Source organism: Anser anser (assembly GCF_964211835.1).
Source record: "Anser anser genome assembly, chromosome: 2".
NCBI lineage: Eukaryota > Metazoa > Chordata > Aves > Anseriformes > Anatidae > Anser > Anser anser.
The window spans coordinates 2,774,483-2,787,668 of record NC_139721.1 but is presented as its reverse complement, the minus strand read 5'-3'; the positions used below and the strand labels follow the sequence as shown (position 1 = coordinate 2,787,668).

The 13,186-nt window shown below is 45.4% G+C and overlaps 1 protein-coding gene across 7 annotated transcripts in view; it reads right to left on the bottom strand.

The window, feature by feature from the left end:
* TSNARE1 (t-SNARE domain containing 1) overlaps positions 1 to 13,186 on the bottom strand; it is a 471,236-nt gene that overhangs the window by 432,107 nt on the left and 25,943 nt on the right. The window contains exon 1 of one of the 7 annotated variants that reach the window (XM_083823319.1): positions 7,370 to 7,488. The exons of the other annotated variants lie outside the window; for them this stretch is intronic. The gene's annotated coding sequence lies outside the window, so the exon portion shown is untranslated. Of the gene's footprint in view, positions 1 to 7,369; positions 7,489 to 13,186 lie in introns of those variants that run through there. 7 annotated transcript variants of the gene reach the window in all.

Sequence of the window (13,186 nt, the reverse complement as noted above, 5' to 3'; positions counted from 1 at the left end):
TCACACCTTTTTACAGGATCAGCTGCATTCCAGTTGTTGGGCAAGATAAAGAGACCCCAGCCCAACAAGCAGGCTGGCCAAAAGCACGTTACCACCTCCAGATCTTTGTAAAATTGGTCAGGATTTTGCAAGCAGGAAAAGCTTTCCCAAAAGGCATCGTGTCCTGCTACAGGTCTACAGAGGCGTGGGGAAAATAATACTAATATTAACAAATTAATCAAGTAACCCTGGATTTGTTGGCTTTAAGTGAAAGCTTGTGTTCCTGCTAACACCTTAGCTTTGAGACTGGAAAACCCACAACTTCATGAAAGGCACTGGGGCGAGTAGCTTCATTTTCAGACTTGTTATCTGAAACCCTTAACATTGGGGCAGAAAAGAGGGAGAAGACGACAGAGCTTCCACGGAAAAATCAGACATTGCTAATTCTGGGTGCTTTTTTTCCTATTTAAAGAAAAAAAAAGATTTATTAATCAGTTCTTCTGGATATACCCCATAGCTCCCTGGCAACTTTCGAGCAACTTTAGGTGGTATCAAAGATCTCGACAGTCTTTTCCCAGGAGAAATTCAAGAACTCTTAGCTTGTGCCTCTTGATTTTTTAAGAACATAGATCAGGAATTCAAGAATACTCAGTTTATCAGCTGTACCTCTGAAAGAGGGAATGAGATGGAGAACCACCTGAGCACAGGTTCCAGAAGCTCGCACACCTGACGTGTTGAAGGTGCTTGAGTCAGTCCTACATGCCCGTACCCCCATTTCCTAACCTAAACCTGCCCTAAAGGTGCTGACCCTTGTGAAAGGGCTTTGAGATCTCGAGCTGCATTACACCAGCACAGGTACAACTACAGGTAAGCCAAAGTAAATCACTACGGAAAGCTAATGGCGCAGTCTGTCTGAAAATAGACAGAAATCCCCACCAAAAACATCCAAGTCGTCATGATGGAAAAATAAATCCCGGCAGATTGTTGCTAGCATTATATGAATCATCATGTTGTTATAGCAACTTCATCTCTGCATCGAATCTAAAAACCGAGCACAGCTGAAATAATATAACAGTATTAAGTAAAAATGATATATAACAAGATAAAAATGGATCGGCTTGATCTCAGAGGAGCACCCACACTTCTTTCTCACCCTCTTCCTTCCCTTTGAAAACATTGCTTTCCTGTATTTAAACACAGAGGAGAAGACTTGGAGCTTATGGAGGAGAAGCAGAGCGCTAACGAGCTTTCGGATTCAAGGAGAACCTTTGAAATGAAGATCCCCCTTTAAATAAAACCCAGTTGAAATAAAACTCAGTTGAGACCTCCAGAACAAGCTAACCAACTGACCCTGTACAGCAGAAGTCCTGCACTGCTGCAAACACACGTTGCCACAGCTGCTCAGGAGTCGTGAGCGGAGATCCCGCGCAGAACAGACCCAAGGAAGGGGATGCGCAGGGTGTATTTTTTAAAACTTGCATCTACGCGGGGTTATTTTATCACAAAAAGCGAAAAGGTTCCTTCCACGCGAGCAACAAAGGAAGGAAGGCAGCTAAATATTTTATTTCAGGGACTTGGCAGAAAAGCACCGCTCCTCCTAAAGGCAGGAAGATTACTTTTCTAGGCAGCGTGGCTTTTTTACAGCCCAGCGGATAAAGCCAGGCTGCTCCCCAAAGCTGGTAAAGATTCACGGCGTGCGATCAGCAGCGGTCCCTCGTCTCACGCAGCATCCGCGGTGCTCTGCTTCAGTGATGCCCCGTGCAAGGGCTGAACCTCGCCTCCCGGACACCGCAGGTGCCTCGGAAAATACCTTTTTGCCCCAATTAGATGCCCAGGAAGCCCCGCAGGGCATTGATCTGCTCCTCCTCCCCGCAGGCTGATGCCAGCATCTCAGAGGTTTGAAGGAAAAAAAAAAAAAAAAAGAAGGGAAATAGCTGGGAGGTTTGCAAATTTTGCTCTTGAGGTTTCAAGCAAATTAAAAACAAACAAAACCAACCCCGCAGCTCTAGTCCCAAAGTCCTATTAGTCTCAACAAGAGCACTAAAATATTTCCTGTAACTCAATTAATTAAAAGCTAATAAAAAGAAGCAGCCTAACTACTTTTTTCAGGGTTCATGACAGCACAAGCATCACTCTGCCCCAGACAGGAGAAATGTTTTCCTTTTTCTTTTTTTTTTTTTTTTAAATGCATTTATTCATTAAAGTTTCCTCGTAGGCTGTGTAATGAGTCACTTCTCCCTGCTTCTCTAGAAAGTGCAAGGGAATGGAGAGGTACAGGACTTAAAAGAGGATGGAGGCACTCACAAAGCTTAGTAGAAAAGATTTAAGGGAGCCTCAGATAAAGTGAAGCAGCTCCAAAACCCTGCTCATAGACACAGGCTCCATCACCTTTTCTTTATCACCGTAACTTTCCCTGGGCTCAAGTCTGGCTGGCGTCTCGCTCGCAGCCAGCACAGAAAGCCGCCCCCTCTCCTTCACCCAAAAATAACTCCGCGAGCTTTTCATCCTCCCCAGAAGAGTTTGGGAGGAGAAATACAGAGCTCCGAGAGCAAGTAGGATGGATGCCGCTCCTCCCATGGGCTTGGTGGCTCAGGAATGCAGACGGGACGATCTCCGCACCATGAAGCATGGAAAGGCAGATGACAGAAGTTGCTATTATCGATGGCACGAGGCATTTTGTCTCCTACCCTTGCAGCTCAGCGAGCCACGAGGCCATGCAGGTGGCTGGAAAGAAGGGTGCGAGCAGCTTTCTGCAGGTGCTTTCCTGGTGGGGAGGAGGAGTCCATCAGATCGGTGATGCCAAGCTCAACCAAGAGCCCAAGAGACAAACTCGCAATCATCAGCAGATGGAGCGGGACCAAGCTGGTCCTAGCCTGGCCCCACAGCTGCTCTCCGGAGCCCCCCAAATTTCCAGGACCTTCATCCACACCCCCAAGCCCCCCAATGTCAAAGGAAGCAAACCCAAGAACCAGCATGGAAATGTGACACGAGGCTGGACAACAGCAACAGTGTGCACGCCAGCGAAGTCTTGATGTGTGTTGAGCGCTGACGGAGCCCCATGGAGCTCAGGGTGATGAAATTAAAACCTCCTAACAGTAGAAACACTCAACTTTGCCAACCCAATGCTTTGGAGAGGGCAGAAAGGCCCCTGCACAGCCCCAGCACCAATTTATTTACGCAGAATTTGACCTACAGAGCCAGGCCCCTCGGCTGACCGTGGGCTGTCCTAGGACAGCAGGGAAAAGCCCAAGATGCCACACAGAGTACGTTGGACCAACCAACGTAACGCCTTCAAGAGCTACCTGCTAACTACCAGATGCTGTGCAGAAGGCAGCTATGTTCCCTTCGAGCTCTTGTCATCCACCCCAGTCCTTGGGTGAGGAGGACCCTGACCCTCAGGAGCTCCCTACCACTCCTAAAATAAGACCAGACCCCAAAAGTAGCACACACTGAACTCAACTCTCATCCATGTGTAGCGGTAGAGGACCTGAAGTTGCTGGGGTGGTGGTCATCATCATGCATCACGCCTCATGGCAGAGATCTTCCGTCTCACCTAGAATGAAGTCTTTCACTTTTCTAGCATTTACTTTACCTGGGAAAGAAACAAAATAAATCCTCAAAGTGATTTTTGAAAAAATCACAAAATATAAAATCCAAAAAACAAACTGAAGGCAGAGTCTAGGAAAACTTTTTTTTTTTCTTTCTTCCACCTAGACTCCTTCCAAAGGGTTCACAAGCCAATCTAATAATAAAGCTGTCATATGGGGTGATGTGATTTTAGCTTTCAAGCTGAAGGTTGCCATGGGAGGCTGTTCCCAGCAGCAGCGCTGCACGGCGTTTATAAAAGGCCTTCGCAGCACCAGACACCGCTCTGATTTTTGAGTAGGAAGAAATTCACTATTTTCTTGAGAAGTCCCAGAAAAAGCCGCAGTCCTGGAAAGAAATGGAGGGGAAAAAATGGGGCTATAATTCAGAAGGCTGTGTAAGTGTGGATGCAGCAAAGCACAGGCTTGGGCACGCCATCGGGGAAGCTCAGCCTTGCAAGTTGGTGCGCATCAGCTGAGCCACGGGTGCTGTATTTGCACGCACGGGTTTGCTCGGACAGAGGAGGAAGATAAAAGAGGATGCGATGATCTCACGCACCCCACAAGCGAGGAGCAGAAATAGGAACGGCAATTGCAATGCCTCTGCAGCAGCGCATTAAGCTGCGGGAAAGTTGGTGCATTTAAATCTTGGCTTTCCTATAAAAATGAGGCATCGCTTCCCAACCTGCTTACCTGGCAGGGGACGAGGTTTTTAGGATAAATAAGATCTATATACAGGGAGCCGCACAAAGCTGGTCAAATAAAAATGACTCCCTTAAACGCAGCAAACGAGTGAACACAGAAGATACATTTCTATCCCAAATGGTGAGATTTAAGGGCCCGTTACAACCTGCAGGATTTACAGAGGAGACACAATAAGGAGTTTTACCGAGGCCTTAACACAAGGACGGAGCCATGAAGCAGCAGGAGGGGGAGATGGAGTAGCTATTTACCTTTACACACTGCGCTGGAGACTGCTGAATACTGATTTATAAAAGGCTTAGTTCACGTAGGCAATGCTTCCAGCCATTAGGTGCTTTAATTCTTTGCCGGTTAAGTAAAGCTGAGCTGGTAGATGAGGTGTTTGGATAGGGGTGAATGCTTGGAGAGAAAACAAGCTGCTCTTCTGTGGACACACGCTTCTAGGAGGTTAATGTCAACAGAGACACGCAAGTGCATTATTTAAAGGACAAACTGAGAATGCGATGCATTAATGATGACAAAAATCAAGCGAAAAGCAGCAAATGACTCATCTTGAGCCAGTGCCCAGAGGTGAGGCCAGAGGCAAAAGCTGCCGTGCCCTGTACCTGGTCACCACTTCTGGGCTCCACGTCCCCACTTCCAACTTCAGCACCACTTAACACAGCCCGGGATGTCCGAGACGAAGAAAGGGAAGGATCCCATCCGGGGGAATGTCTGTTTCCATCATCAGTGCAAGGTGCCTACAAGCATACGTGCCTCATAAAACCTAGTGATGGCCATTTTGAAAAAAACAAGAGCTATAGCAGAAGAGAAAGAAGCCCAAAACCACGTTGTTATTTACATATTCCCCAATCAGCCATCGCGGCTGCCTCGCTCACAACACTACCCTGTTAGCTCTGCTCCAGAACTGGACCGTCTTTCTCCACTGCAAATTGACAACAGGAGATGCTATTTTTACAAAAACACAGCCAATTACAGCGGAACCAATAAAGCGGAAAGCCAAATCCTTTGCGGCTTTCTGTTTGTAAGGTTTGCAGGGTATGTTCGCCTCGCTGTCTCCAAAGCACCACGGCTTCCCTCAGCTCTACCCAAGCGAGCTGCAGTAATTAACTCTCCCACAGAACTTGCTCATCAGGGGTCCAGTGCTGAGATGCTTCCTTCAGAGCAAAGGCTGGAACTGAGGGGGTTAAGCTGGACCTATAACGGCTAGGAAATGGCAAAAAAATTAAATTTACTGCTGCTCTATTTCAGGCAATTCCCCTGTTGCCACTTTAACTTGTCAATGGAAAAACAACAGCAGTATTATGTGTGTGTATATATGCACTTTTTTTATGTGCTATGCTATTGTAAAAAAAAAATAAACCTTTTCCCTTGCATCTTCACAAAGACACAAGACCTAGATATTACCTACAAGGTCTCATCAGATCAGGGAGTTGGTTTTCAAAGGCTATCAGATCACCAGTGGCATCGGCACCAACACCGGCCAAGAAAAAGGTCAGCACCTTGTTTCTACCATGGAAAGACTTCTCTCCCTCTCTAGCTAGGATGATAAATCTCATTTTCTAAGGTTCGTTACTGACGTGCTGTCAATACGGCTGAAGGAAATCTGGCTGATGACACAAGAGTCTTCAGTTCAGGGGATCGGTGGAGCATCTGCTTTACCTGGAGAACAGGGTAGCCAAGACGGGCTGAAAACAGAACCTGCTCTGTGGCTAGGAGTCAAAAGAAACAGAAGACCAAACAGCTGTGCGAAGCAGATGTGTACCTGCAAAGAGATTTGGCAGCACCCTCTAATTACTCAGCACACCCATCCCTGCTGAGATGCTGCTTCTTTATCAATGCCAAGAGCCTGCAGGCAAGATCTCCTCCAGGAAGGTTCACAACCTTGATCTTCTGTGATGCCAAAGCTTTTGGACCCAATTTAAACCACCATGTAAGTTACGCATAGGTGCGATCTAACGACAAGAGAAGGGAAAACAATTTAGTCCACTGTTCGGATGCGTGACTGGGATGCTGGGGAAGGGAAATTTCAACAGCACGGATCCAGCTGAGGCCTTGCACTTCACAGATGAGCGTGTCACTTTGTCTGGGTTTGCGACAAAATCATGCCACGGGCCACAGATTCCTTTGCCAACAGAAACATTGCCAGAAAATACAAATAACTCTAAAAGAAACCTTTGTCAGTAAATCAGCATTAGTGGAAGTGCCCACACACTCCATATTTTTTCCTGAAAATTCTTCACCAGCAGCAATTCTGAGCCCATAACACCATAAAAAAAAAAAAAAAAAGAAAGAAACAGACATTGCGATGCACCAACTACAGCAACCGCTACCAGGAACACATTATCTGAGATGAATTATTGTATTAGTTGAACTATTTTGCTACAAGCAGAACTAACACCTGCAGAAGGCTTCCAAGCCAGCCCACCACCATCTACCCAACCTTCACATCTCCTTCTGTTCCCAATGCTCCTCCTTCCCCAGTGCTCCATTAACAAGCTCAGGGACTTCCTTCCCAATGGTATCAATGCCCTGCCAGCTGAAATTCAAATCAATCAATCAATTCCTGGAAGCAGCTGCAGCAAATAACTCAATCCTGTTCATCATTTTAACTTATCCTATCAATGTATCAGGTCAAGCTTGAAATCTCTATTTATATTATCAGCCTTCGTGATATTAAGATAATCATGCATCAAAAGTTCCTGATAAAAAGTTCCTTGTAACTTCACAAGAATTATTGCATAGGAACAGTCTACCTATTCCAGCACCCTTTTTTTTGATCCTCCTTCCCCTGATACTAAGATGAGGAACACCATGCAGAACAAGAACGCCCTGCCACGCTGAAAATTCAGCGATGGGGCAGCAGGTTGTGTGTGTACACCTCCGAAGAAGCACGAAGCTCATCGTTTTCAAAAATGAACACCTGCTGAAACTCTCTAAGAAAAAGAGGTATTTACTCTTCCTTGAATCACCTTTATTTTACCTAAGCTAGATGGAGCGATGATTCTCCCAGACTGATTTTGAAAATCGTTGAAAATGGTCCTCTTAACTGCATTCACTTCTCTCAGCTATGCTTTGATGGGGAAATGAACTCTGTAGCCTACCGAGATGCAGAAATATTCTTCTCATGCTCTTACAGCCCTCTCTCTGTTGTCCCTTCACCAGCCAAATAATATCTGCAGCACCTACAGGCCATCATCGGGTCAGTTACATCTGGTAAAATCTGACAGAAAGAAAGAAAAAAAAGAAAAAAGTAATTCCTATCATCTCAAACTGCTTTTACTCTGCCGTTCACCTCCAACTAGCTATTTTCCTTCCTACAACAAATAATACAGCATCATTCTGTTATTTCTGGAAATAGATGTTTTCTCCAGCGTGTGGGCAGAGGGAAACAATTTGTATCCAGATTTTAGGATTATTTAAAGAGAGAAGGGGGAAAAACGTAAGGACAAACTAATCAAACAGTCTTATTTGGGGGAAAGAAGAACAACAAATACTTGAACTGGAGCTCTCCACTTCTGATACCAGCTATTAAGAACGCGGATAAAATCCTTTATTTATCTCACATGCGCCGAGAAGACTTTGTAAAAAAAAAAAAAATCACAAGGGACATAACCCAACAACAATCTTCTCCATTAACTCAAGAACGATGTTCTGTTGAATATTTCAAGCGCAATTACACTGTAACAAAATGGCATCATGCCACGAAGTCCTATAAATTATTCTCTCTCAATACCTCCCTTCCACGCAAAGACGCCAGGAGGCTGAATAAATAAAGTGCTCCAAGATCAAACGATGAAAGGCTCTGAAGAGACGTTGAGGATCCTTCCAATTACCATGTTTGCTTGAAAGCAGAAAAAGGTTATCTTAATGGCTGGTGTCCCAACTTCCAAATGGGATCTGGCCACTCGGCCACGCTCACCACCTCTTTACTGGAGCTCAGGAAGGATTTCCCACTCTTGTCAGCAAATCTACAGGGCTGGTCACCTGCAAGTAACTGGGATTTGTTGTGCCAACAAGATGCCTTCTGCAAAGGAACATAACGGACAATATTCAAAACAACAGCAGCCTGCTGTGATGGAGGAGATGGAAGGAGACATGCTGAAGGGATGAGTTCAATTCAGAAAACTGACTGACACCAAACACAGCAGAAAAAAAAAAATCAGTAAGCAAGCTTAGGGCCGACAGATCTGGAACCACTGTGCTTCCTTCCACATACCACAAAAATCAGGAAATCTCCCGTGAAAAAATGAGAAGTTGGGAAATTCAAGAGGTAAGGGACATTTTTTGAGTAATTAAACCGGAGCGCAGGATGTAAAGGCCAAGAACTTAAGCATCCAAAGGACAGGGAAGTAGATAACGAGACCAGCCAAAGCTGTCATAACTAAGCTGTAACACAAATGCTTAAGCCAGCTTTAGTGATTCACCATCAGAAAAAAAAAAAAAGAAAAAAAAAAAGAAGAAAAAAAAACAGGGAGAAATTATCACAACATTTGTGTATCAGGGCACTCACTACTTTCTCGTCTTTTGAGCACACTATTTCTGGTCGCCATCCAAAAGAGAGATTCTGGAGCTAAATGAACCCTGTGTCTCACTAGGCAATTCCTGGGCCGCTTATAATTAAAGGCACCATTAAGCCTTCAGAGACGCCAATCCATGCCAAGGTTGCACAGATGAATCTGGACCAATTACACCACATACAGGAGATATACCAGATCTCAAACAGATATAATTTTATGGGAAGCTTTTTCAATGTCCTACAATCTTAGGATCATTGAAGATACTCTTGCCTCTACCATCCCTTCAGCACTGGTTTCAAAAGAAAAGAGTTTCCCTAGTCATCTGGCAGCAAGCTTAAGATGTAGTAAGTGGCAAAAAGAAGAAAAAAAACACGTAATCACCAATTCTGTGGGGAAACCAACAAGTAAATAATCTAGTTTACATGCAGAAACAAGTATCTTCTCCCCATTTCACATTTTTTGGGGGGTAGAGAGGAGGGTAATATTTTGAGTTTCCTTTTTGCGTGCTTATTTTTTCAGGGTCAGAAAAGCCAAGTGAGTGTAAATTCTTGTGAACTGATAAAAGCCACAAGCATAGTTCATCCATTCATGAAAAAAAGTCCTTTATAAGCAAAGTAAAAGGGTAATTAAGTACTGTGACAAGGGCTCTCACGCAACCTGATCCGAGTAACAGAACATCACCTAATAATCTTTTGGTGAAAGATGCTGGTCAAGTTTTTCTCTCTGCATTTAAGGGGCGGCAGGAGAGAACAAACTACAAATCAACTCAGAAACAGCCATCATCTAAGATACTAAAAATATTATCATCTAAACACAGGAGGGTCAGAAAATAAATTCTTAACTGCCTTCTCAACATAATGCAAAAAAGCAAGTCTATTCTTAAGCATACACCAAGGCCAGTGAATTTGGGAAAAAGACAGATGGGAGAATATGTAGGAGAATATGTTCCTGAGTACTTCCACAAATAGGCTACCAAAAGTTGACAGAGATGCTGTGTCACGAGATGGAGAAGTCACAGAAGATGTCTTTCTTAATGTTCCCCACTAGGAGATCTGGAAGAGAGAAAGAAGCCTTTGGTAATGCTTGTTACCACTCCACTGCCTCCAGCCACTTGTCCTTAAACAAAATGGCCTCCCATGGTCATGGAGTGATGGACACCACTTTCTCAGCCTCCCAGCAACATGATGATGATCACCACAAAGAATTACAGTGATACAAGAACCATCAGTGGTCCATGCTGACTTTCTCATCTATTAGTCCCATTCTCCTGTCATTTCGGCCATACCTGTAACTAGAAGCTGTTGTTGGGCAGCTTCAGCTCAGTTGGAAAAAATAATACTAAAGAAATCATAGAACATAACTACCACCCTGAAAGTTGGGTAAAAATGAAGGCTGGAGTAAAGGAAAGAGAAATGAATACATCTGCTGAGAAGGCGAGCACAACCCAACACTTCCAGCAACCACCCAACACGTGGCTTACCTACTGGTAAACAGATAATAGTTGCTAACCCTACCACAGCTAGCTAGTGGTAGAAGACATGCTAGGAGATGACAGACACATCCACCAGAAATCAGACATCTTCTGCTCTTCAGCAGATGGAGCACAGACAGCAGATGGAAATCCTCCTTTCGAGGTTCACGTTTTAGGCATTTATTTTGTTGCATTCCAGTAGTTACCCCCACCAAGTGCAAGGTCACTCTTGGTGTAGCTACCAGTAGTGTAGCCAGTCAATACTGCTTCAGACCTGAGGTCACTTCAGCCTCTTGGGTTTCCTCATGCTCCAGTAGCCTGACAAGCACCAGAATTTCATCATGTTGTTGCCCAAAAGCCATCCATGAGGAGCAGATGCCCCAACAAGCAGAAGTCAGAAGACTATGTTCATACAATGACAGAATCAGTTAGGTTGGAAAAGACCTCTAAGATCAAGTCCAACCATTAACCTAGCACTGCCAAGTCTACCACTAAACCATGTCCCTAAGCACAACATCTACACATCTTCTGAACACTTCCAGGGATGGTGACGCAAGCACTTCCCTTTGCAGTCTATTCCAGTGCCTCAAAACTCTTTCAGTGAAGAATTTTTTTTCCTGATATCCAAATTAAACCTCCCCTGGCACAACCTGAGGCCATTTCCTCTTGCCCTTGTCCTTGTTGCTTAGTAGAAGAGACTGATCCCCACCCCGCTACAACCTCCTTTGAGGTAGTTGTAGAGAGTGATAAGGTCGCCCCTGAGCCTCCTTTTCTCCAGGCTAAATAACCCCAGTTCCCTCAACTGTTCCTCATAAAACTTGTCTCTAGACCCTTCACCAGCTTCGTAGCCCTTCTCTGGACACACTCCAGGGCCTCGATGTCCTCCTTGTAGTGAGGGGCCCAAAGCTGAACACAGCACTCGAGGTGCGGCCTCACCAGAGCTGAGTACAGAGGGACAATCACTTCCCTAGTCCTACTGGCCACACTATTCCTGACACAAGCCAGGATGCTGTTGGCCTTCTTGGCCACCTGAGCACACTGCTGGCTCATATTCAGGCTATTATGATATGCTGGCTCATATTGGGCTATTGACCAATACCCCCAGGTCTCTTTCCAACAGGCAGCTTTCCAGCCACTCTTCCCCCAGACTGCAGCTCTGCTTGGGGTTGTTGTGCTCCAAGTGCAGGACCTGCCACTTGGCCTTCTTGAACCTCACACAGTTGTTCTTGGCCCATCGGTCCGGCCTATCCAGGTCCCTCTGCAGGGCCTTCCTACCCTAGAGCAGATCAACTCATGACTAATTTGGTGTTGTCTGCAAACTTACTAAGGGTGCACTTGATCCCCTCATCCAGATCATATTCTTACTTCCCAAGTGCACAGTGCCCACCCAGCAGACTACACATGGTGCTGTGGTGATTTTACCCTGCTACGCAGCTGAACACCACCACAACTGCTTTCTCGCTCCCCTTCCTCAAAGAAAAAAAGGGGAGAAAATACAGTGGGCTCCTTCATGGGCTGCAGGGTGGAGATCTGCTCCGTGTGGGACCCATGGGCTGCAGGGGGACAGCCTGCTCCACCAGGGGCCTGTCCACAGGCCGCAGGGGAACTGCTGCTGCGTGCCTGGAGCACCTCCTGCCCTCCTGCTGCACTCACCTTGGGGGCTGCAGGGCTGCTTCTCGCACATTTCCCCACTTCTCTGTCCCAGCTACTGTCGTGCAGCAGCTTTTCCTTTTCTTAAACACGCTCTCCAGGAAGCACAAACCGCGTTTGTCCATTTTGGAGCCGGCTCTGATCTGACATGGGGCAGCTGCTGGGCTCTGCTCACAGAGGCCACCCCTGCAGCCCCCCTGCTACCAAAACCTTGCCACAAAAAGCCAATACAGGTGTTTCCAACATAAACCCGTCATTCTCGGACAAACGCATCTATTCACGTTACTCTCCCACTTGATCAAGAAATTGAAACCATAACTAAGCGCGGCGGGAGACTAACAGAAACGTGTAATTCAATTGAACCAATTACTTGATTTTTGCCACTGTACTTCAAAACTAGACCCAAGTCACGAACTTGCTTTTTCTATTTTAACTACTTCTGCTGTCCAACAAAGAGCTTCATTCACAGCCAAGTCAGAGAGGCTTATCCAAGGCATAGGTGAGCAGGTGACAAAAGAAAAATCTTTTTTTTTTTTATTCCCACATATTTAGCAGGCCAAAGCAAACCACATCCTCCAGTTTCTATGAGTTACATTTATCTATGACCATTCTTAATTCTGAAAGCAAACCAGAAGCGATAATGCACAATCCCTCTGCAAAACGAAACAGAGATGGATGGAGGCTAAGAGGTATAATTTAAGACAGTCTATATTTTTCACAGTTCCAAGAACGCTGCATTCAGGCTGCAAAAAAAGTCGGTGGTAAATTGAAATCAGCAGAAGGCAAAGGAGTTTACAAATAATATCTCAACACAAAAAGGAGCTCATGTAGGCATTAAAGGAATCGAAGAAGCAGACAGCAAGTCTGCATATATAAAAGCCCTCCTCTCCTCCGATGCAGAGTCATCCTCGGAGGCCCACAAGATCCTGCGATGAAGCATACGAGACTTGCACTGGTGCCATCCATAGTAGCACCCTTTGTGACAGAGACCTCCTCCTCACCAAAGCCATGCATACCAACAAAGAAAAACAGTTTTGAGTCATCTCCTGTCTCCCAACTGGCTCGCTCCTTTTAGCGCCGAAGTCTTGGTAGCCAGGATTTTCCTCCAGCAAAGTGGAAAGGATTGCCTCCCTGAGCAGGCTAGGCTTAAGCTCTCAGCCTTTCTGCAAATGCTACAGGAGATAATCAATGCAGAGTTCACTTCTTCTCTTCTGAACGCTATAATCAGATGAAAGCAGCTTCTCAGGCAAAGGAGAAACTCTTTATGTGGTGTTGTTGGA